Source organism: Lepisosteus oculatus, chromosome 12 (genome assembly GCF_040954835.1).
Source record: "Lepisosteus oculatus isolate fLepOcu1 chromosome 12, fLepOcu1.hap2, whole genome shotgun sequence".
In the NCBI taxonomy this organism is placed as follows: Eukaryota; Metazoa; Chordata; class Actinopteri; order Semionotiformes; family Lepisosteidae; genus Lepisosteus; species Lepisosteus oculatus.
The window spans coordinates 37,094,946-37,119,218 of record NC_090707.1 but is presented as its reverse complement, the minus strand read 5'-3'; the positions used below and the strand labels follow the sequence as shown (position 1 = coordinate 37,119,218).

Below are 24,273 nucleotides of genomic sequence, written 5' to 3'. Positions count from 1 at the left end.
GGGCTCAGGCAGAGCCTAATTCTTCTTGCTCAGCACTTCCCCTCACGCAGTCTCGCATCGCACACTCGCACTCCCACTTTTCCCACTTTTTCCCACACTTTTCCCGTGAGACGTGTAAAATCACCTTGAGGCACGAGCGGATCTCCTTGGAAACAGACGTCTCTCCAGCTCCTCTCCTCCTCCTCCTCCCTGGCCTCGCCATGGTAAACATCGTATTTGACAAAACACACTCACTGCGGTGCTGCGATTGTCTTTTGAGCTGCAGTAAGCAAGCTCGGGAAACCGGGCGCAGCGCAGCTCGGGCCCAGATCGTGCGCGGAGGCCATGGATTGGAGACTCGCGGCACGCGCCCGCTGGGAAACGGCTCCCGCTGGGAAACGGCTCCCGCTGGGAAACGGCGCTCCGTCCAGAGAAATGCTGATGGCTGCCGGCTGGAGCTCAGGGCGCTGGTGGGGCTAGCGTCGAGGAAGACTGTCCTTTTTCAGTTCCCTCCTGCCCTCCGAGCCACGTCGTACCACCGCAGGGACACCTCACAGGGACCTCCAGGGAGGGGGGGCTGAGCACCCCAAAGTTTCAGTATGCTGGGGCACTGGGTGACACTGAGGGCTGAAGTGTTACATCCCGAAGAAGCAGAGGAACAGGAACAGGAACAGGAACAGGAACATGAGCATGAGCATGAGCATGAGCATGAGCATGAACATGAACATGAACAAGAACAAGAACAGGAACTTTATTTTATATAGTGCCGCTGTGCTCCTCTCAGCTCAGGCCAGTGTTGATGTGCTGCAGTGAGGAGTGCTTGGGTGTGCCTGTATCCTCTCCTCCTCCAGCCCAGCTCTGTGTCCGAGCGGCGGGGGGGGGGGGTTAGGGGGGGTGGGCGTGCTCCTTAGAGTCCAATCAGACAGTCGCTGCGTCTGCATTAACCTCTCCCCCCCCACACTCCCCTTCAAGCAGAGAGTGATGGATTAGCCCCGTGAAGGCTGTTAATAAGCCCAGGATGCCTGCCTGCGTCTTCTTATTGAAATAGGAATGTAGCCATGCCAATTACACTATCCCTTTTAGCGGGAGTCGGCTCCTACTTGGAGCAATGAAAGCAGCGGACTGGATTGTAACGCCCAAACTTTGTCCTGCCTCGTCTCCAGACAATCCCATACGCAGGTGATTCTGAGGAACTGAATCTCCTCAGTCTCGAGCAGAGACTCTTACAGAGACTAGTACTATTATTGTCCTGTTGTTTATTATTTATGATGTGCGTGATGTACTGTCTACAATGTGTGGTGTCGCCTGCTGTACTGTGTAAGTCCCGAGAGATCAGAGCGAATAAGAATTTCAATGTGCATGAACATATGGCAATGTGTACTCCTTCTACTGTACAATTAACTCTTCTACTCTACAATAAACTCCTACTCCACAGTGAACTCTTCTACTCCACAATAAACTCCTCTACTCCACAATAAACTCTACAATAAACTCCTCTACTCCACAATAAACTCTACAATAAACTCCTCTACTCTACAATAAACTCTACAATAAACTCCTCTACTCCACAGTGAACTCCTCTACTCCACAGTGAACTCCTCTACTCCACAGTGAACGCCTCTATTCCACTACTCTTGTGTTATACGATGACTACATGGGGGCTGTTGAAATCCTTGAAAGAGCTGAACAAGTTCAATCGGAGAGACTCCTCCAAGCTCAGTGAAGACCACAAGGGCCCGATACCTCACAGGTGAAAGCTCACGGTGCTTCTCTCCCTGCAGAGACGGGACAGTCCGAGTCCAGCTAGCCGGACAACATCAGAGCAGCCCATTCTCTGGGATCCTTCGAGAAACGCTTGAATGAGATCTTGACATATTTATTCCCTCAATATATCCCGACTTCGAAGAGCAGCACTGGTATGAGCAAGAGTGATAAAGATAACAGATGCTGTCTGTGGCTCCTTTACATCTTTTATTTTAGTGCTTGTCAGTAAGAATAAGAATTCAATATGGAGGAATAACCTGGAAAAGCCTTTCGAGAGAGCGGTTCACAACTGGTGTGCTTCTGTCAGGAAGCACAGTTTTGCTACAAATCATCCAGTGTTGCATAATTGTTTTCAGCACATTTCTGCCTCGCAAACCATAGTGTTATGAGCATTTCCTGCAGGTTTACTATGGTTTCCTGTACTGTGAGCATACTACAAATATACTATACATATGGCGTAAGTAATAGACATACTGTATATGACATATCCCCCAGTATACTAAAGCACAGAGGAACAGAAAGACACAGCAAAACCATTGGAGGTGCCGTCCTTCAGATGAGATGTGAAACTGCTGTGCTGACCACTTGGTGATGGACCTGTTCATGAGCTTAGTGGTGGTAACCTGGCATCTTTGCTAAGGTTGGCATACAGACACACTGACTGACTGGACACTCCAGTACATGAACATTGCACTGAGAGAGAGAGGGGTTCATACAGACACACTGACTGACTGGACACTCCAGTACATGAACACTGCACTGAGAGAGAGGAGTTAATAAAGACACACTGACTGACTGGACACTCCAGTACATTAACACCATTAATAAAAACACACAATAAGTGATTTACACTGAATCTATGGATTCTAGCAAGCCAGGATTATTTCTGCTGGAAATAAGGTGGCCAATACTTGTACTAGATTTCCACTGACCTGCTTGTGTTTCAGTGATGGAGCTCCTCCCTCTTACTCAGCGCAGTGTCAGTGTGCTGTAGTGTCCAGGCCATCAGCCAGTCAGATTGTCAGTAACCCCCCTCCTGGCCTCTCTCTCCCTCTCCAATCAGAAATCAGTGAGGGAAATAGAGCAGAAGTCAGCAGGGGGCTGATCTGTGAGGAAAACAGTAGAATGTGACAGAGAGAGGAGATAAAGCACTGATGACGAGAAAGAGGGAGAGTGAGATGGAGGAGAAAAAACAGATTCATGGGGAAAAGCAGGGAATTCAGGGAATTGTCCTGAAGTGCATTGAAAGGCGCTCTATAATAATTGGATTGATTGATTGACCGAGTGAGCGATTGAATGAATGTGCTCTCAACGAGGGCTGCGTCACTCCTCCAGCAGCGGGTGCTGTGTGCTCTGTGAGGCTCGTGGTCTGAAGTGCACTGCTCTAATGATGATCCGGTTTTCCCACAGTGACACATGATTTTTTATACGGAGCACTGCAGAAGGGAGGGGGGGGGTGGGGGGTATTCAAAGCAAAATCATTTTCCGATTCCAAATTTAAATACCGGATAGCAAAACTGAAGAACAGCGGGAGTCCCCATTGATTAAGGAACGCGTCTTGGAACAGAAGCTGATTCACAGAGACGCACGTCGAGAGAAGAGACTAATTCCTCACGCATTCACCTGCCAGGTTTTGTGCGCTGACGCTAATGAAATGCAAAAAAAAAAAAAACAGATTTCGAGTGCATTAATTTGAATGCTTTTACCGCATCATACAACTGGACAGAACCTGTCAAGCAGAACAGGAAATCCGACAAATACACAGGGAAAATCAATACAGAGACTCACCCCTTGATCAAGCGCTTTTAACGTCTTTGTGAAAGGAGTCCGGAGCAGGGAGCAAAGGTTCTGGTGCCACTCGAAGGACGCGGAGCTGAAAGTGTGGCTCAGAGTCTGCATGGTGCCTTTTACACGCTGAGCGAGCAACACGCACCCGACAACAGTTAAAGACTCCCAACTCCTGTCCACCAGGGACTCGCACTCCCACCACCAGAAGAGAGGAAGATGACCAAACACCAGCCCTGAGAGGCATTTCAGAATACCAGACCCTGCAGGCAGATGAAAGCACCTGGAGCTTTTTAGTTGTGGATTTTTGGTTAGGAATCGGAAGGGAAAAGAGGATTCAGGTTTTTAAAGGTCTGCAAAGCTATTTTGCAAAGCCCAGACCCAGAGTTAGATCCAGACCTAGAGATATAGGTACTTACCTGGGTCTGCAAGGTGTTCCCTGTAGCAGACCCTGGAACACTAACACCCACCGCAAACAGGCTTAATTCATTAACTGAAGCCAAACTAATGGTTGGATTGGAATAAAGTGATGAAGTTACAGGCAAGTTTTATTTTTACTACTGCAAAGAGTTTTTTTTTTCTGTACGAAATGCAGTAGTTGAAGGGTGACCACCAACATGAAAACAGTTCGGATTAATCCCATTAGTCAATTAAGAGCTTGATTTTGGTGTATAATCCTGTAGGTCTGCTAGAGTACTGGATCACGACTGGGAGCCCTTGAAATACAGTTTCAAAAGCCTGAAGAGGAGACGCACACTGTCTGAGATCACCTCCGAAATCCCCAGATTACAGCTTGAGCATGTCCCGTATATGAACCCCAAATTCAGGAATGATACAGAATTTTATCTCCTCAATTGAGGAACGTCGAACTGTCACTTAAAGTTCCCGCTGAGAACCTAGGGATTTAAAAATCAATTTAAAGGCAGGATGAATCTTTGGGTTTAGAGACGTTTCTGACCAAACATAAAAAGGTCTGTGACCTGTACTGGTACTCATGTAGAACTAGACTCACCTGCACACTGGTTTGTCTCCTGCGGGAGGGATCTCTGTAACTATCTACACAGATCAAGTTGTAGATTTAGATGTAGATCAAGCTGTATATGAATGTATGACCCGAATGCACGCAAATCTCGCACAACGTTGATAAAAAAAAATGACGTGTGTGAAAGTGTGTAATCCTTTCTCTCTTCAATCAAATAAAAAAAAAAACAGAAATCAACAAAGATTTTTAATATTAATACCCACTGAGGTTTGGAAATGTCACCACTTTTTAAAAAGAACTTTCTGTATAAGACTCCAGACTCTCTCTTTCAGCTGTTCTCCAGACCTGACAACGACAGGCGTTTAAAGGTTTGATTGGCGTTTTAATTTGAGGTTATCGATGAGCTCGAGAGTTTCTCTCTGGGTTGTGCTGTTCTGATACTGATGGGGGTTTTTATCTCAAGGTATGGAAGAGACACGGCTTCTTTCACTTCCGATGATGATGGGGGAGAGTTAATTAGAAGCTGCAGATGAGCTAGACTAAATTACCCTACAAGCTCCAACGCCAACAGGAGTGTTAATTTAAATGTTTGGGTGAACGAGACATTTTTCCTCAGAGCCGATGATGATGATGATGATGACGGGAGTGGATGAAAACCTGACAGTTTTGCGAAGAGCATCAGTAGCATAAACACCCGCAACCTGACAGAGATTTGAATATTCATGAAGACAGGGATAGTTGCATTATCAATCGCAGGTTCCTAATCATGGCCACTGCTGTGACTCATGGTGGGGCAAAAACAGGAAAAAAATATTAATGATAATCATAATCCTGCCTGCATATTTTCCCATTATGCAGATTCATGCAAAGCAGTTTGTTTAAGGTTTCTATATGCGTGTCATTTAATTAAATACTGACAGCCAGACTGACAGGCAGAGAGAATTACTAGGTATTACGAGAAAGGTTTTTGGCACTTATCTTGAGAAAGCCTTAAATTAAAGGAGTCGTTTTTAATTTTATTCTGTCTCTCTTCTTTATGTTATATAAAAATTCTGAGCTATTTCCAACTCCATTTACAAGAGGCAATTTGTGAGACTTCCAAGCGACTGAAGTGTTAAAGACTTGTGCTCAGTAGGTCCTACAGAACAACATCAATAACTCCAGTCAAGGCTCTGTGATTCTTCCATCTGGGACTGGAATCCTATGAGCACATGTAAACAGTTCCCCTGCATCTCCATCGAGCTCCCAGTGTCTCCAGTGAGCTCCCCGTGACTCCATTGAGCTTCCAGCATCTCCAGTGATCTCTCAGCGACTCCAGTGATCTCTCTGTGTCTCCAGGGAGCTCCCAGTGACTTAGGTGAGCTCTCTGTGTCTTCAGGGAGCTCCCAGTGTCTCCAGTGATCTCTCTGTATCTCCAAGGGGCTCCCAGTTACTCCAGTGATCTGTGACTCCAGTGATCTCCCAGCGACTCCAGTGATCTCTCTGTGTCTCCAGTGATCCCTCAGTGACTCCAGTGATCCCCCAGTGACTCCAGTGATCTCTCCGTGTCTACAGTGATCCCCCACTGACTCCAGTGATCTCTCTGTGTCTACAGTGATCCCCCAGTGACTCCAGTGATCTCTCTGTGTCTACAGTGATCCCCCACTGACTCCGGTGATCTCTCTGTGTCTACAGTGATCCCCCACTGACTCCGGTGATCTCTCCGTGTCTTGAGGGAGCTCCCAGTGACTCCGGTTCTCTGTGTGTGTCTTGAGGGAGCTCCCAGTGACTCCGGTGAGCTCGAGTGTCCAGCGCTAACGAAAGACGGCATCACCACCCTGAATGAAATGCACCGAACAGCTCAGCAGCTGATGGGAGAAATGGGGAGGGCAATGCAGCTACAGCTATCCATGCAGTGATGTATTGCATTATGCTCCATGTTTTGGAAGTGCTCTGGTACTTGGTCTTTTTGCAATGATGAGAGCACAGGTATAGTAAGAATTACCGCAGTGGTAAATGAGCCACATAGCTTGTCCTGAAGACCACATCTGGCGGGCCTTGTTAGATATCACCCCCCCTCGATCCCCTCTGCCTCCTCGCCCAAATCTGCCTTTCTCTCTCTCGCGCTCGGCATCCCTCTGTCCCACCTCCACCCTCCTCCCTCTCCTTCAATTAGGCTTCTCCCCCGCTGGTTCACCTCCTCTTCATCCCCGCTGCCGATCAATAATTCAGCGCTCTCCCCGGAGTGGCAGCGGACTGCGGGTTTTGATTAAAAATTAAGCTGATCACGGAGATGCCTGAGCGGAAAGCCAGAGAAACGAAAGAGGGAGGCAGGGAGGGGAGGAGGGGGAGCGAGAGAAGGAGAGAGGCCTGGGCCAGTGGGGGAGACAGGGAGGATGGAGGAGGAACGAGAAGGAGAGGGACAGACCCAGCCTGGCGAAAAGGAGGAAAACGGCAGAAGCGAAAGAGTGTGGGGAAACAACGAGACGAAAAGGGAAAGAGACAGAGGGAGGCCGGTGGAAGAGAGGGAGTGAGGCAGAAATAAGAAGAAGGAGAGGCAGAGCGAGAGACTTAATCAGGTGGAACGGATCAATCTTGTTTCGGTCTTGTTTTACTGGAGGTTGTACAAAGGAAACAGCACTGGGGGAAGGAGGAGAGACAGGGAGGCAGAGAGAGAGAGAGGGAGCTCACTGTGCAGGCAGTGTGGTGGGTTTCCACTGCGCTGAGCATGAGAGAGACACGGCAGAGACGCAGAGGCAATGCAGACACACCGATAGACTAGTCAGTACACTAGCAGTGCAGGAGAGGGAGGAGCAGTGTTACAGTCTGACAGACTGGACACTAGACTAGTCAGTACACTAGCAGTGCAGGAGAGGGAGGAGCACAGCTCAGTCTATCAGACCACACTTTGCACAGGGAGAAACCTGTAAGCCACTGGATAATATGTGAAGTGCTCCGTCAATGTGCTTATTTAAAAAATCGATTCATCTCACGGACAGTAAAGACAATAGATGCATCTATGAGATTAACCCAACTAGGAAACAGCTGTCTGGGCTGCTATCATAGACCTGTCGTTGAATATATGAAGTGGAATTAGACGTTCATTTAGATTTATTTAGATTGTATGTGCAGGTGGAGCATCAAAAGAAACCCATCACCCAATTTCTGCATGGGTGTTTTTGACAAGAATGAAATATAAGGGTTTTGGAAAGGATCATTCATCATCATCATCATCATCATCATAATAAAATATCCCTACACTTTTTTTAGGACACTCCACTCAAAGCGCTTTACAGATAATGGGGACTCCCCTCCACCAACACCAGTGTGTACTGTTGAGCCTACTGTGCGCATCCTGTGAGATTTAAAGATTAGATATATTTAATTCGAATAGAGATTTTTAAAAATTAATTTAACGTTTGGGTAACATGGTGGCGCAGTGGTCAACATTGTTGCCTCGCAGCACTGGTGTCCTGGGCTCAATTCCTGGGGTGCTGTCTGTGAGGAGTTTGCATGTTCTCCCAGTGTTCATGTGGGTTTCCTCCAGGGGCTCCGGTTTCCCCCCACAGTCCAAAGACAGGCTTATGGGTTACTTGGCGTCTGGGAAAACTGGCCCTGCTGTGAGTGTGTGCGTGTCTGTATGTGTGTGTGCCCTGTGACGGACCGGCGTCCTGTCCAGGGCGAGACCTGTCTTGTACGCATTGCTTGCTGGGAGTTGTCAATCCTGTTGATGACAAGTGCTAACCAGCAACCAACAAAAATTAATTTACCAAACATCATCAATGTTCAATAAAGTACCATGATGATTATTTTCCTGATAGCTTTTAGAATTTGCTGCAGCTATGGTGACAGGTTTGCTGGTGATGCTATGTATATTATATAGACTGGTGGAAAAAACATCACTAGTAGTATTGCTCACGGACTTTGCAGACAAAAGAGGATTTCTGGGTATTCCTGTAGTTTAAATAATAAGACGGGATTCATTTATCCAAAGTGACTTACATTTGTGCCCATTGATGTAGTGGGGCAATTTAACCGGAGCAATCTGATTGAAGCACAGTCCCGTCCTGTTCGAGAACTGATCCTCACAATTCTCTGGTTACAAGTCCAGAGCCCCGATCACGATTCCTTACTGCTGCCATCAGAGAGAAAAAAGACAGGAAACTGTTAATGACACAGCAATTGCATGATGAGATTCCCTGCCTGTGCCTTCACTGCCTCACTGTGTCTTGTTTACAGCGCAGCTCCAGACACTGATAAAGAGGCAGCGTCTTCTGGCATCTTGAATTACAGCACTTACTGCAAATTATATAGGCTAATTTGTGTGCTGATTGTTAACATGTGTTACTCCATCCAGCACTGTGCGCGAACATACTGTAAAGCAAACTACATAGCCATAATACAGCATTAGAGATTACACCAGATCAATGTAAGTTTCCTCAATTACTCCCGATTACCAGTCAAGTCTACCGAAACAGATGATGGCATTTTGTGTTCTCAGAAAACATCCAATTGTCTATTTAAAAAGAGCACAGCTTGGATCATAGTATTCCATTGCTTTCTACAGCAAATAAACTGTAGCTCTTTATTATACAGCAAATAAACACCGCAGCTCTTACCAGCGGTGTCCATGCTTAAACTGGACAGAAAGGTGCCACGTTTCAGAGGTCACCCCTCCTCACTGCCAATGCCTGGTTCTGGAAACAAGGTGCCATTAGTCGGGGGCAGAAAATCTCTCCTTGCAATTAGCAAGTAATTAACAAGGCGCTCCCTGATTTTATGACATAGGACAGTTTAAAAGGTGCTGAAAGGGGGAATATCAGCTTGTCAGATTAAAGCAGCGCTGGACTGGTCTGTTAGAAGGTTAGGGGCCCTGTCCAGAGTGGGCACGCCGCATCAAACTCAGACAGGATGCTGTGCTTGGTCCAACGTTGTCAGAGGTGTCGGCTGAACACGTTTCCATCCACTGGGCCAGCATGGCAGTGGGGCAGACTGAGGTGCACAAAGTCACAGCGACAGTGCATTCCCAATTTTCGACCTGCCGTAGTGTACTGGAGGATTTTGCAGGACCATGGACCATGGACATCGTATCTCCCATTCCCGATTCATTAACTTCAACTTTGGACCAACGCCCTCCTTAAACCTACATTCAGCATCTCAGTCAAAGATAAAACGGCTTGTCTGGGGGAGCAGACAAGAGGCACGCATCACACTGCTCTTTCTGTGCTCCTGAATTTGTCTCAGTCTTCACCTCGCAGGTGCCTGAAAGCCACGTGTTGTCTTTTTTCAACCCCTACAATCGGATAAGATTAAATTCAACCTTCAGAGCATAGACTTGACTCCAGGAGGCTGTCCGTTTCGTTTCTGAGCAGGCTTCAGTACTACCACTCCGCACCCATACGGAGAACTAGGAATGCCGCATGTCTGCAGGTGGACCAGGTAGCCTTTTGCTGTCAGCTTGTACTCCGTTCTGTATCGAATTCAAAATGCTGCTGGTGTTTCGGGAAGTGGGGTTGAGGGTTTTTTCCAAGGGTAAAGAGATCACATTTACACATAAAGTCTGGGATCCTAATAACTACATAGACCTTTTACAGTTAATAGCTGTGTCTTTGGATTTGTTTGATTGCTCACGTACATAAAATGGAAAATAAATCCCACTGCTGACCCCAAAATAAGCTAGGACTGACTACCTAGCTATTGAATTCTATATGGCGGTCTCTGAACCTCCCAGACGTGAGGACTTGTTTTAAGGATTGAGCCCATCTGGGTCAGGGTTCTTTCCTTTGTGCTGACTCTGAGCTGCTGTTCGGGGGGGACAGTGAGTAACAGAAGAAGACAGCTGCCCCCAGGACATACCCTGACAGCATTCCTTCACGCAGTGCTTGCAGAATGGGAAAAAAAAACACTGTAATGACTCTGCCAAAGTGCACAGCTGGTAGGACAAAGCCCTTCACTGCGAGGCTAGGGTCATTTCAATTCATGACGCCTTATACTGTACAGCTGAGAACGAGAAAAGCTGGCTATGTTCACCCATCACGGTGAATCGTAATAACTTTGCAAAAAGCGAAGAGTCTGAAAAAGCCGAGGGGAAAAGGGGGCTTGCGCAAAATGGAATATGGCGTTAACAGAACTAGTTTTTGAAGAGACGAGGCAGGTGTCCTTTAGGTTGCTGATGCACTGGCAGACTGTGACCTGTGTGCACTTCCAGCTCGGTTTCAGTGTCGGTGGGTGAACGCAAGCAAGTGCCCAGTCTCAGAACACCTCAGCCCCCCCCCTGGAATTGGACTAACCTTAAGCTGAAAGTCAGAGTGCAGGCGATAGCCGGGAGGAGAACCATTGAGCCCATCCGGCCCGCTCAGTGCTCATTCTAGGCATCATCCAGCTGCTCTCTGCATCCCAGGGAGAGGGCGTGAGCCGGGCTGTCAGAGGAGCTCATCAGAGAACCGGCGCTTCCTCGGCCCGTGCCGAACCCCACTGTGCTCTCTGCGTGATCCCCGCCGCCGTTTCCTCTAGTCTGACAGGCACAGCACACGCTCCGGCAGAATGTTCATCTGTGTGTCTCCTTCTCATGAGGCACACCTTTCAGGGTTACGGCTTCTTCCCTGGGGGACAAGGAGAAGTTGCTATGAATTGTGGGACAGCGGAATATTAATGAGCTCTGACGGCGTTCCAAGGTTGCTATGACTTGTGGGACAGCGGAATATTAATTAGCTCTGATGGCGTTACAAAGTTGCTATGACTTGTGGGACAGCGGAATATTAATTAGCTCTGACGGCGTTCCAAAGTTGCTATGACTTGTGGGACAGCGGAATATTAATTAGCTCTGACGGCGTTCCAAAGTTGCTATGACTTGTGGGACAGCGGAATATTAATTAGCTCTGACGGCGTTACAAAGTGGCGCATTGCTTTGCTGCCCCAGCGTGCTGGGGCCACAGGTTCAATTCCTGGGGTGCTGTCTGGGTGGAGTTTGTGTGTTCCCCCTGTGTTTCCATGGGTTTTCTGCCACTGTCCAGAGACGCGCTGGAAGCTTAACTGGCTTCTGGGAAAACTGGCCCTGGCGTGAGTGTGTCTGTGCGTCTGGGGCTGGTGTCCCATCCAGGGTGTACCCCACCTTGAGCCTGCTGCTCCTGCACCCCTCAATTGGAAGAAGTGGTTAGAGAATGGAGGGATGGGTGTGTCACAAAGCTAGAAGTTAGAACAATCTAACCAGTTTTGTTTCTGTTATGCATATTTTAAGACAAATTTGCATGGCCAGCTGTTTGGCCTTTATTAGAGCCTATCAGCCCGTCACAACCATCCCCAGACCTGTGATTAAACTGTTCCAGCACCAGGAAACAGCAACAGCTAATTAATATATGTACAAATCTACCAAACTGAACACAGTACGGCACTTGCTACAGGCTGTGAAACCTGGCCAATTATCAGCTTATTGCAGGTGATTTGAACTTGAAGATTAATCTGCTTCTGAAGCTGCGACACCTTTTTGTTTTTCCGCGTTTAATAAAAGCGGTCAGCTTGTCGAGCCCAGGGCGTTTCCTTTGAATGCAGAAAAAAATGAAATGGAGATGCAGAAACAGAAAGCCTGAAATAATAAAAAAAGATTTTTTCTGAAAGGACATTTAACAAAATGACTGCTGGCTCACTGTCCTTCCTTAGATGGATGTTATAAATTGCTGTCCCCCCCCTCCCCCCCACACACACAAAATTTCTGTTGGAATGGACTCAGGAAACGCAAAAATGAGAGCACAGAAGGATTCGAGGGAAGTCGGGCGCGGGCGTGCTTGTGTCCTCTCCACTCGCCACATCTCTGCGCGGCGTGGGCCTGCCTGTCCCACGCGCCTCAGGGTGCTTCCTGTCCTACACCGGCCAGAGCTGCACATCTGCGCAATTCCACACTTCAGGCTGTCTCCAGGGTTCAGCTCAGACAAGTGCAGGAGAGGACAGATCCCCTGGCCCCAGGGATGTAACTGAGCCTGGGAACCCCAGAGTGCGATACCGCTGTCACGGACTCTGCCCTGGACCTCAGGCCCTGGGTGCATGCACGAACAGGTACTGTGTACGGTGTGGCTTGTGGCTTAAAAGGGCTGCAGGGTCAAGTGAAGAGTACTCAGAGGAGGCACTAGATTGAGCACTGGGAGCGCAGAAAGGGGGGGAGAAGGAGAGGAGGGAGGGGGTCAAACAGGTGGAGATAGGGAAAACGGGAGAGAGACGGGAGGCCAAGAGGGACAGAGACAGCGCGGAGCCCAGGGCGACAGAGAGTGCGCATCTTGTGCGAGTAGGCGCACGCACACGCCCTGCGCAGCAGAGCTACCGCGAGAGAGCTTCCCCGGGGAGAGATCGGTGGAAAAGATGACGCGTTCCTTAACCGACTCGAGCGGACATCTGTCCCTCTCCCGAAACGCAATCCCTGTGGCCTTGCTGTCCTCGCTCTCAGTCTTCCAGGCCTCTCTGCAGGCGTCCTCCTCTGCTCCCTCCCTCCCGGTCCCTGGGATATTGCTGCTCCCCAGAACCTGGCGCCCTCTCTCTGCCAGTCTGCTGGTGCTGCCCGTTAGCCTGCCCTCGCCTTCTCTCTCCCCCTGCAGGGACCACAGATGACACAGTCGTCATCCCTCCTCCAGAGGGCGCTCCGACCTTTTACTATTAGTTTCATTATTACGCCCACCTGTCTCCTGTTTAGCCCGTCACTATATAAGTCACGTGCCTCCTAAGCTCTGGGCTCAGCTTTGGGAAATGACCCGGAGGCCCGCCTACCAGCGGGTCCAGGAGAGACCCGACAGCATCGGCTTCGCCCCGGAGTCCGGACCGTCTGGGTCCGGGGCTCGGAGCGCCTGGCCTCGTCATCGTGTTTTTAACTTCCCTGTTCCTGTTCCTGTTCCGACCCGCTTCCTGTTTTAACTGTCTGTCTTTGATTGATCTCCCGGCTCCCTGGACTTTGGACGGTGCCCCGTGTTTCCCTTTCGGACTCCCACGGGGTGTTCCCCTGCGCTCCCCCTCGCACCTGGATCACCGGCGGCACCGCCCCCTGTCTGTCCTCCCATCCATTCCTCTCCCTGTTTTCCCTGTTGTCCTTCTCCAGTCTCTTCCGGATTACACCGTCTGCATAGGGTCCTAAATCCGCACCACACAGGAGTCAGCAGGGCCACACTCTTCAACTCTCAGCACAGACCACCGACCCCCCCCACCTCACCGCCTCCGTCCCTCTCCGCTCTCTCCCACAGCTGGCGCAGGACTCCCAGTCTTCCTGCAGGGAAATCAAGAGACCAGCGGCGGCCGGCTGGCTTTCTCAGCCCAGGAAAGCACTAATTGGCCGCGGGGAGCTGGGCTTAACTGTGCCGCGCGCCTTTGACAGTCAGTGCGTGGGCGGACTGGACCCCAATTAAAACTCTCCCTGCTTCCCCACAGTTCCCGCGGCCGACCATGCGGATGGGGCGCGGAGCCCGGCGGTCTGGAAACGACCTGGACTTGGCGTCACCCTGCTCTCTTCCCGAACGATATTCCCGTACGGCGACAGGGAGCAGGGGCTGCCAGCGCACAGTGCCGTGCTCCGGAAGGGACTGGTTAGACTGGCAGTCACACAAAAACAAAAACCTCTTCATTCGATTCAATTCCACCGCTAAACTCCAATTCAGTCTTTCACACTCCAGCTGACTTTCCTTTCACCCTGGATTCCCTGCTGTTCTACCAGAAACGTGCTGCTGTTTTACTGTGCTTTAACCAGATAATGTCACTCTCTTTAGCGTAATAATGAGTGGGCGCAGAAAGCTCAGAACTCTCCCTCATCGTTACACAACTTTGTCATAATTTACACGCCACCAGCACTAATCACCGTCAGCCAACAGCGAGCAAACTACGGAGAGTTTGCAGGCGATAATAAACTGTCCCCCGATGATTTCTTTGTTAAGCAGCACGTTTCATCCCTCCATCCATGTTCCAACGGCTTTATCCAATACAAAGGTCAGAGGGGAGCCAGAGTCTATCCTGCAAAAGCCGCAAGGCAGGACACGCCCTGGACAGGACGCCAGTCCATCGCAGGGCACACACAGACACGGACGCACACGCCCCCACACAACGGGGCCAGTCTTCCCAGAAGCCAGTTAGTCTGCCAGCACGGACTGTGGAAGGAAACCAATGCGAACGCAGCTACAACATGCAAACTCCACACAGACAGCACCCAAGAACCCAGCACGGCGAGGCCGGAACGCTAAGCACTGCGCCACAATCACAGCCCGACACACTTCACTCTTCACGACGACGCTGGAAATCGTCGAACCCCAGCGGCAAAACTTGAACACGCCCCCCCCCGGACGTGCGCAGTGAGCCGCCTGAGGAAGCGTCAGAGGAGAAGGATCCCTCCCGGGAGACGCCGGAGAGCTGACAGGTACGAGCCCGGCTCTGACCTTCTCTGCTCTCCTCTGCGGGGGCCGCTGACAGCCGCGGCAGGGCTGGCCCGGCGCCAGGGCGACCTCTCCCGCAGCGCAGTGCCCACACGCTGTCTCCTCGCCCGTCACCCGCGCGACACAGGGCCCCAAGGGTACCAGCGCTGACATTCGCTCACCTGAGCCAGCCTGGGGGCAGCGCACACAGACGCAAGACGAATATCGAGACCTCCTAATAGAAGAATAAGAACCTTATCATATCGAACACAGCCACGTTATTCTCAATAATGTAACTTGACATTTCTAAAGCGCCTTTCCGATTCCAAGGACACGATGCTAGGAAACACAGCGCAAAAGAAATCAAATGAAACGAGAACATGCAAGCGGACTGCGAAACAGTCAGGCAGTAAATACTGTAGGTGTGTCAGACGCTTTAGATTTAAAACCAGTCAAGAGAATTTGTCTCTCGACAGGGGGGGGGGCAGGGAGGACGTCCCATAAAAATGTAACAGTGGCACGAACAGCGTGATCCCCAACAGTCTGACATTTCGTCTCAGGCACCGTGAGCGAAGGACAGTGTCCATTAAGGAGACTGTCCTTAGTTGTGATCGTAAGTCCACAAAGTGTAAGTTGCTCTACTGGAAAGGAGTCGGTCCGGCCCCCGTGGAGTAACGGACACTGCAGCACTTCAAGGAGAAGGAGGTCTTGAAAGGAAGAGATTGCGAGGCGGTCGGATTCAAGTGGCGGATATCAGAAAGTGTAACGAACAGTTCTTTCCGGACCCTATGCGGACGACACAATCCAAAGAAGTGGGGAAACACTGGGGAAACGTCATGCAAGGATACGGGGCTGGTGCACGGGGAAGGTGTGGCCGAGGCAAACAATCCAAAATACAATCCATAGAGGGAATCCAAAACACAAGAGTAAGTCCAAAGCCAGGAGATCCATCAAAACAAGGAATTAAAAACCATGAACCGGGTCGGAACCGGCGGACTAGGAACAGGAACAGAGGTTAAAACCTTAACGGGACCAGGCGCTTCCAGGTCCCGGACTCTTACGGTGCGGAAACCAGATGCAGAGCCAGGATGAGCGTCAGCGCCTGGCTTTTAAGGTGGGCTGGGTAAAAGGGATCAGGTGCACAGAATGAAGTCTGAAGTGAAAGGGCTGGAGCACCCTTAAGGAGGGGGGACTATAATCGTGACAGAAAGGGAACGGTCAACATCCGCCCACGGGCCGGGGCGTCTCAGCTATGAGACAGGCATGCAACACTTCCAGTGCATTTAGGAGAGAAAGCGGCCGGCAGTTCCACACACCAAGCGTTGAGCTGACCCAGGATGCATCAGGAGGAGGGCAAGGAGCGTGTGGGTCTGACCTCTGTAGGGTCCAGAGGTTTGAACTTTGAAGTTCCGATATTATTGGAGGCCACATCCATAGATCGTATCGGGAAAAGCTCAAATTGGCCTGGATTGAAGTTTCTTAAAAGACTCTTAAATTATGAAAATGGATTTTTCTCTGGCAGTGACAACCAAGCACTTTGCTCTAGAACGGCAATCTCTCTCTCTCTCTACATTACGCCCAGAGAGTGATGCTGCACACCACTCCTGGTGGCCCTCGACAGCAGATTGCTATGCTGTGGTTCCCCAGCCTGCTGCACGTTTGTTTCCAGATCGTTCAAAGCACTGCGGTTCCCCCCCCCCAGAAAAAGCGGCTTGTGATCTGAAAGACTAAAAAACAAATGAGAACTGGCAACAAAAAAAAATAGCAATCAGAGACGTTGCCTTTAGAATGTGCACGCCTCAGAGAGAACAAGGCCAGCTCTTGAACACGGAGAGCAGTTCTGAGACGGAGGGAAGGCTGTGTAATGAAAGCAGTCCTCATTAGCCTTGATCAGGCAGGCTTCACACAGAAACGCTGGCAGCTCCCTCACAGCAGAAGCTGAAGTCGCCACTCTCCTTTCCCATAATTACTTGAGCTCTTACTGCGGGGACTGTCGTGTCATCAAAGGCTTGTCAGGGGCTGGGAGATACCGGGACGTGTTCTTTTCACCCCGTCATCAGAGACACACCAGCGTCTGCAGAAATCTGCTGGCAGCACAGAGCGTGGGACCTCCGGTGGGGGCCAGGCCTGACCGCCACACCCAGGCCCATGTGCCGATCTGTGCAGCTGCGATCGCGAGAAGCCAGGGGGGGGCGTCACACTTTGTCCTGAGGGTCACTGGGGTTAAATATGTCAACCGTCATCGGGGGCAGTAGCCCCAGATAATTCAAGCCTCTGTTCCACTGCTGGAGTTCAGGCCACTGAGGGAGAGTGTTCTCTGGAAACGGCTGTTTTCAGCACGAATGAAACTCATCTCATACCTCATCATAGACTGAGCGGGGGCTCCCTGTGTCTCCACACAGGAGAGACACTGGGAAGCAAGGAGAAGAGGGGGCACGTCTCGCCAGGATGCGTCCCTGCTGACATTACTGTCGCCCGCGGAGGAGACACAGCTGGCGTCGGGTTTGTGGCGCCCTGTACCTCCCGTTTGTGATTTCAGGGTCCCTCTCCGCTGCTCCCCTCTGTCCGTGGGAAATGGGCGCCTGCGCTGAGCCTGTTTACCATACATACCGCCCCTGGGGGCGACACTGTGCTTCGCTGCTCTCCAGTCACATCTGCACCTGTGTGATAAGGGTAAACTAAAAATAGCCCATCTCTCTGGCTCTCCATCCGCCTCTCTTTTCCCTCTCTGCGCTTCTGAACTGATTTCTAACTTGTCTCTATTGTATGTCTCGGCCTGCCTCCTTCTTCTTTTCCCCTGTCTGTCTCTCTCCGCCTCCTTGTCCTTTCTGCCTCTGTCCATCTGTTCCTTCCCTCCTGTCCTCCCTCTGCCTCCTTCCCCTGTCTGTCTCTCTCTGCCTTTCCCCCTCTGCCTCCTTCCCCTGTCTGTCTCTCTCTGCCTCTCCCCCCTCTCCCTCTGTCTCTCCCCCTCTGCCTCCTTCCTCTGTCTGCCTCTCTCTGCCTCCTTCCCCTCTACGTCTCTACCTGCCTCTCCCCCTCTGCCTCCTTCCCCTCTACGTCTCTACCTGCCTCTCCTCCTCTACCTCCTTCCCCTGTCTGCCTCTCCCCCCTCTCCCTCTCTCTGCCTCTTCTCGCTGGAACGCTGGCAATGAGCGAATGGGGCAGCTCGCCCTCCCACCTCCAATCACAAGGCCTCTGCTTCTGTCTCTTTTGGCTTCAGTCTCTCCCCCTCTTTCTCCCACTTGTATTAGCCCATGTCTGGGGTCTCTTCGTCTCCACTCCCCCTCTCTCCCCTCTCTCCCCTCTCCCTCTCTCCCTCTCTCCTGCGCATTGTTAGATCTGCTCAAGCAGTAAATTACCTGTCAAGGTAGGCTCATCACAGAGAGAGCAAGAGAGAGGCAAGGGGGAATGGAGAGAGAGAGCCAGAGATCAATACAGGAGTATGTGTGGGCTACAGACACTTGTTAAGCTGTATGTACTGTATAGACAGTGAGACTGACATCTCTGTGGACGCAGAGCAAGACAGTGGCCAATCAATCTGATCCAAGCAAGTGTCCATCCTCTCCTCACACGCAGATTGAACATTCAACCTGCACACACTCTCAGGCTGAGCGTATTTCAGCAATAAACATTTCCTTCTGCTGTAGACTGAGACACAGACAGAGTGAACGTTGTCTGTGTAGGTCCGCATAAAAGGAGACAGGATTTTCTGTGCAAACACAGGAAGATGAAAGATTTTCTGCAAGGGCACAGGAATGCACAAAAAGATGTCGACATCTCGGTTTTCTGTGTCAGATCATGTGGGTATACACACCTCGTTGTCTCTGTCGTAGCCTTCTGGGAAGCAGATAAGGAGAACAGCAGAATGAATACTGGGTAATTAAAAAAAAAAGAGCAAAATTGGAGAAACATCTAACGCTCATAAGGCACACACAAGTGAGACGCTCAAATTGTGCTGGACTGGCTTAAAAATTGTGTGAGTGCCTGAACCTGGTTGAGTGATGCTCCTTTGCTCCACACTGCTGCAGAAGGTGCAGACTCGACTGCCAAGTCAACACAGCCTCAGGGTGGGTTCACACTTGACAATTATTGCCATCAAGAACTGCTGACAGGCAGACTGCAGCTGAGCTCCCCTGGAGTACCAGCACAGCTCAAGACCCGTTCGACACTGAGCTAGGCTGATCGCTCGCCGGTAGGCTTGTGATATTTATTCCGGACACACTGTCGGTATTACTGAATTGGGTTGAACATGTTTGGAAACTACATGGGCCTTTGCTGAAGACTGAGAACGGCAGAGCTCTCCCCACTTTACCCAAAGGGTGGTGGGAGTGTGGAACAAGCTGCCCAGCCATGTGGTTGAACCCGATACCCTGGCTTCTTTCAAGAAAAAACCTTGATGAGACCCAGAGAATCAATTAGCTCCAAACTACCACACGGGATTGATAGACCAAGGGGGCCTCCTCTCACTTGAAACTTGTTCCACGTGTTTTTATATCTGTGGAGAAACCAATGTATGGGAGACGACCCATACGAACCTGGGGGGAACATGCAAACTCCACACAGAAGGGTGGACCTGCTTACAATCAAACCTAGAACACAGGGCTGGGAGGAAGTTGTATGGTACTGACAAGCACTGATTGGCTAAAGGTTTCTAACCTCCTCTTTCCATTCAATAAAACAGCGCCCCTTTAACACAAACCCATAGCTAGTTCTGAAAGTTATCTTAGTTCACTTGTACAAACATCAGACGCTGCGTCTGGTCCAGCCTGGAGCTGAAAACAGTCAGCCCATGCCAACACCATGCATGCCAGCGGGCGGCGGCACAATCCGTCTTTCAAATCCGCCCACTTCACACCCAGACACACTGAGGTCCCCTGCTGGAAAGAGCAAGTCCTGCCCTCGTCTTGCCAGATCACATCCAGGGATGTTGTCAAAGAAAGGGCCTGCGTGTGATCAGAACAGTGCTTTGCAAAAGCAGCGGAGCGTCTTATCTTAAGGCAGGGCTCCACGGGTCAGCTTCTCATGAAAGACAGCAGGCCAGCAGGTCTCCTTGCATCGTCATCTGTGCAAGAAGCAGGAAGAGGATTAAAATAGCCCAATTAGGGCTTGATGGGATCAAGGGGGTCAAAACTCCTGCAGATCCTGAATCAAGAAGACCTTTCTAGGCATTATTTATTCATTACTATACTGTGCCGAGATCTACTGTACATCCAACACATCATGGGCAATTCAGGCGACTTCTCACTGTTTTGTACGATCAGCTGGTTCCGGGATCTTACAGAACTGTTCTTCGTGTCCTTAGATGCTGTCTGGGGAGGTTCTGCTTTTCCGTTTCGGGACAGTTCTTCCCCTGGCCTCTGCCGCGCGCTCAGAGATCTCGGATTTGATGAGACTGCAGTGCCAGGGGACGACAGTAGGTGCCAATTTAGAGTGTGATCAGCGAGGACAAGGGCATTGCCCTGCCACATGGGGAATGCTGGGAGCCTCTGAGCACCGGGGCCCTTTTCAAAGACGCGTAAATAGTGGAATTTGCATGTCTCTGCTGTTTCTGGCCATTTCCCAGTCTGTCTGCGCTGTCCTCGCCCGGGGGTGCCCCTGCTCCTGAGTCACGTACCCCCAGGGCTTGCCCTCGGTCGGCTGGGCCCGGGCAGGTGCGAGGCTGGGCCCACCTCTGGGTGGTACCCAGTTTCGCAGCAGAGAGCTCAGCGGGAACGAGGACAGGGAGGCGGACTCCGGGGCCACCAGCATGGGGGCTCAGAAGCCCCGTTGCGAGCTGTAGGCTCTAGGGGATAACTCAGGGACACTACAGGACGGAGAAACCGCTTGGCACTCATCTACGAAGGCGGAGGCAGCGGGAGTGCAAAGCCAGGATGATATAAAGTCATCAGTTATTAATGCATTCCAATCATCTCCAGCTTCAACATCTGCCATGCTAATTGTGCACTTTCGCTGCAGATCGGCATCTAACCCACCTGCTTTTCACGGTGCTGTACTCAGTTTGACTAAGACGATGACTCACTCTGCCACTGCTCCCTGATTGCTCGGGTGTTGTGGTGTACCGCCGTGCGTACTGAAGGGCTTACGCTGAATTCCAGACTCCTGCACGGTGAAGGGCACTTCAGGAGCACGGTCTAGTGTTCTAGCTAGTGCTAAAAGCATAGAAACATCTCACAGGGAAGAAATGAAACACGTCAGGCAGGCTAACTGGGCGAAATCTAGCGGAGAACGGAGAAGGGGTGGAGGCAGAGAGAGATGGGGGTACAGTGAAGGACAGACCTGCAGGGATGGCTGGGGAAAAACAGGGCGAGAGTGCTACAGGAATTTAAAAAAAAAGGAAAATGACAAAAGATGGGATTGAGGGGGATGGGACAGGAGCAGGTTCGAACAAGGAGAGAGAAAACGACAGACAGCAGGAGAGGAGCAGAGACCCAGAGGGAGGCATGTGGACGAGACAGGACACAGGTGGAAGAGAGAGAGGGAGGGAGAGAGAGAGAGAAAGGACACACACACAAACACAGCATAAACTGGAATGCTACAGAACCCTAAATAGACAATACACACTAGCCAAACATTTAACCAAGACAAATAACAGCAAACACAAACCAACCCTGACGAAGTACAGGCTCAGTGACCACAGCCTGGCCAGAGAAACTGGGGACACAGGCTGACCTGGCTGCCCAGAGAGGACAGGCTCAGTGACCACAGCCTGGCCAGAGAAACTGGCCGACACAGGCAGACCTGGCTGCTCAGAGAGGACAGGGGAGAAAAAGAGACAGAGGTGCACTTCCTACTGCACTGTGACGAATATCCTGGGATTAGAGAAACATTCTTCCCCAAATTTACACAGCTAATCCCATAACTCCCACACCTGCCAGAATCACAACAACTCCCAATCCTACTGGGAGAGGGGGGAGAGAACTCAGTTGAACTGGCAGCACAGTGTGTGATCTCCTGTCACTGCCTGAGGAACAGTGAGTCTGTCTCTCAGCAATGCTCCATATGTCTGTATGTAAATATTTTATGATGTGTCTTTATTGTAAATGTCTGTACATTTTTGTTCTATGTTAATTGTATTTGCTTTGCTTTGCTTTGGCAACACTGATTGTACTCATGGGTCCTGCCAATAAAGCACCTTGAACTGAAAGGAATTGAAAGTGGAGAGGGACAGAAGGGGAGGATTTAGAGACAGAGCGGAGCTGGAGTCTGAGTGAGATCGGGCCAAAGGAGACGAAGAGAGGGAGGTAAGGGAGGAGAGGGAGACAGGAGCTTGGAGGAAACGAGAGGGAGGCGAGGAGATGGAAAAGCAGATGCGCAGTACAGAGGGGAGGTGGGTGAATTAACAGGGCTGTAAAACACTACAGCTGTCACCTATAGGTGGGCCAACTGCGGCAGTTTTTATAGGAAGCTGTAAATCAGGGAGCTAAGACCTGCGGAACGCTAAAGGATTCATTACGAACAGGCGCTGTGTTTACTGCACCTCTCTCAGGGCTGATAAGGAGTACAGTACGGACAGCTTTCCCATCACAGATTCGTAAAATCTCACGACCACACAGAGCAGTCCTGTAGTCCTGTTTCTGTGGGGACTTCCCACGGACTCTCAAGCCATTTATTAACGACATGCTGCCCTGAATTGAAACTCCGCATGGTGCGAAAATCAGTGTGGGCATCACAAACCGTTTTTACGACGGACCCCATTCGGGGGAACTACCTCAAGCTTGTGCTGAGGTTGAGAGAAATACAAGCCCACACATGAGAGCACACGTGTACGCACGAGCAGGTGCGTGTACAAGCACACGGACACACACCGGCACTCACAGGCGTGCACGTAGGAGCACACAAGATGACACACACAGACACAAACATGCATGCAGGAGCGCACAAGAGCACAGACGGACACACACATGCATGCAGGAGCACACACAGACACACACACGCATGCTGGAGCACGCAGGAGCACACAAAAGCACACACACACACACCTAGTCAGTTAGAGTCAGTCCGATTTGGAAATTCCCTTGACTGTGAACCCAGTTCACCGCAGACCTGACAGAACAACAGCTGTTTACACCAGAGACAGCAGACGGGACGAGCACATGGACGACACAAACAAAGCTGGGGGCAGAGAGAGAAAAGACAGACAGAGAGACAGACAGACCGACCCAGGGGAGAAGGGCAGGTGGAGAGAAAGAGCAGAAGAGGGTGAAAGAGGCAGTAGTGGAAAACAAAGTAGGAGGGACGAGGAGCAAGGAAAGAAGGAAAGAGAAGAAACAGCAGTGGAGACTAAAAGACAGAACAGGAGACAAATGGAGACCAAGGAGAACGAGAGAGAGAGAATAGTGGTTCTTTGCCAGCAATGCTAGTCTTTATGGGAGTGGAGCAGTAAAAATAAATAGACTGAAACACCCGGATCTAATTGTCAAGACGTTAGGGTTGGCCATGTGTTTTCTCCAGGCCAGCGGGTGTGTTTTCAAGGGTGTGTGCAAGTCAGGATGAGCACAGCTGGCTCTCGTGCACCTGTCACTGTGGGGTGTCCGTCCACCTCGAAGCGAGCTTGCGATTTAGGGGGGACTGTAATTCTGCAACACCCATCAAGCACTCCAGCGTGTGCCACAGTAAAACACACCTCCACATCCCTCTCCGCCCGGCGACGTACTGCGGGTCAATCCCCTTAGAGGAGTAAAGTCCGTCTCCTCCAGATCCCTCAAGAAGTCCACCCTGAAGGCGCAGCACGAGGAGTCACAGCTGACTCGCACGATCAGACAGCAGGCAGCCAAGTCACGCAATATCACGTCAACGAGACAAAGACACGTCATCGGCGCCCGTCTAGCACAGCTTGAAACTGGAACTGGCGTTTCCATTGACTTACGTTGCTGGTTCTCTCTCTCTCATAACCTGAGCAAGGTGCAATTAAAATTAATTCACAGGTTATGACAATAGAAATTCAGTCACATCTGTGTGGGTATGTATGCACTGCGCCACACTACTGGGAGATACTTATTGCTGACTGCAGCTGAGCCAGCATGGCGCAGAGGTAAGCATTGGAGTCTCACAGTGCTGGGGCCCTGGGTTCAATTCCTGGGGTACTGTCTGTGTGTTTGCTGTTATATACAGTATATAATATTGTTAAGTTTTTTTTGTATTTACTCTTTTCCCTTTGGGTATCTCTTCCACATCTCTGGTTTCCCTTTTGTCTACTCCTTTATTCATGTTTTTATGGATTCACACAGTTTTTTTAGGTCCCAAGTCTGTCTTGCCATGATGATTGGTGACATTTTGTCATTGTTGTATGTGTAACCATGTAATACTCTTTTATCCCCTAAAAAAAAGAAAAGAAATTGAACGTAAGAATTTTGCTTTTAGAGTCTCCAGTCTCAGTACTGACCAGGCTCAGGCTTGGTTTGATACAGGGAT

General features: G+C 50.4%; 1 protein-coding gene across 1 annotated transcript in view; it reads right to left on the bottom strand.

Annotated features, from left to right (window-relative positions):
* Window positions 1-10,542: 10,542 nt before the first annotated feature.
* The window catches only part of LOC102690345 (protein phosphatase 1 regulatory subunit 29), a 125,298-nt gene continuing 111,567 nt past the window's right edge, over window positions 10,543-24,273 (bottom strand). Inside the window, exon 3 of the transcript XR_011191310.1 lies at window positions 10,543-11,091. The gene's annotated coding sequence lies outside the window, so the exon portion shown is untranslated. The remainder of the gene's footprint in view (window positions 11,092-24,273) is intronic.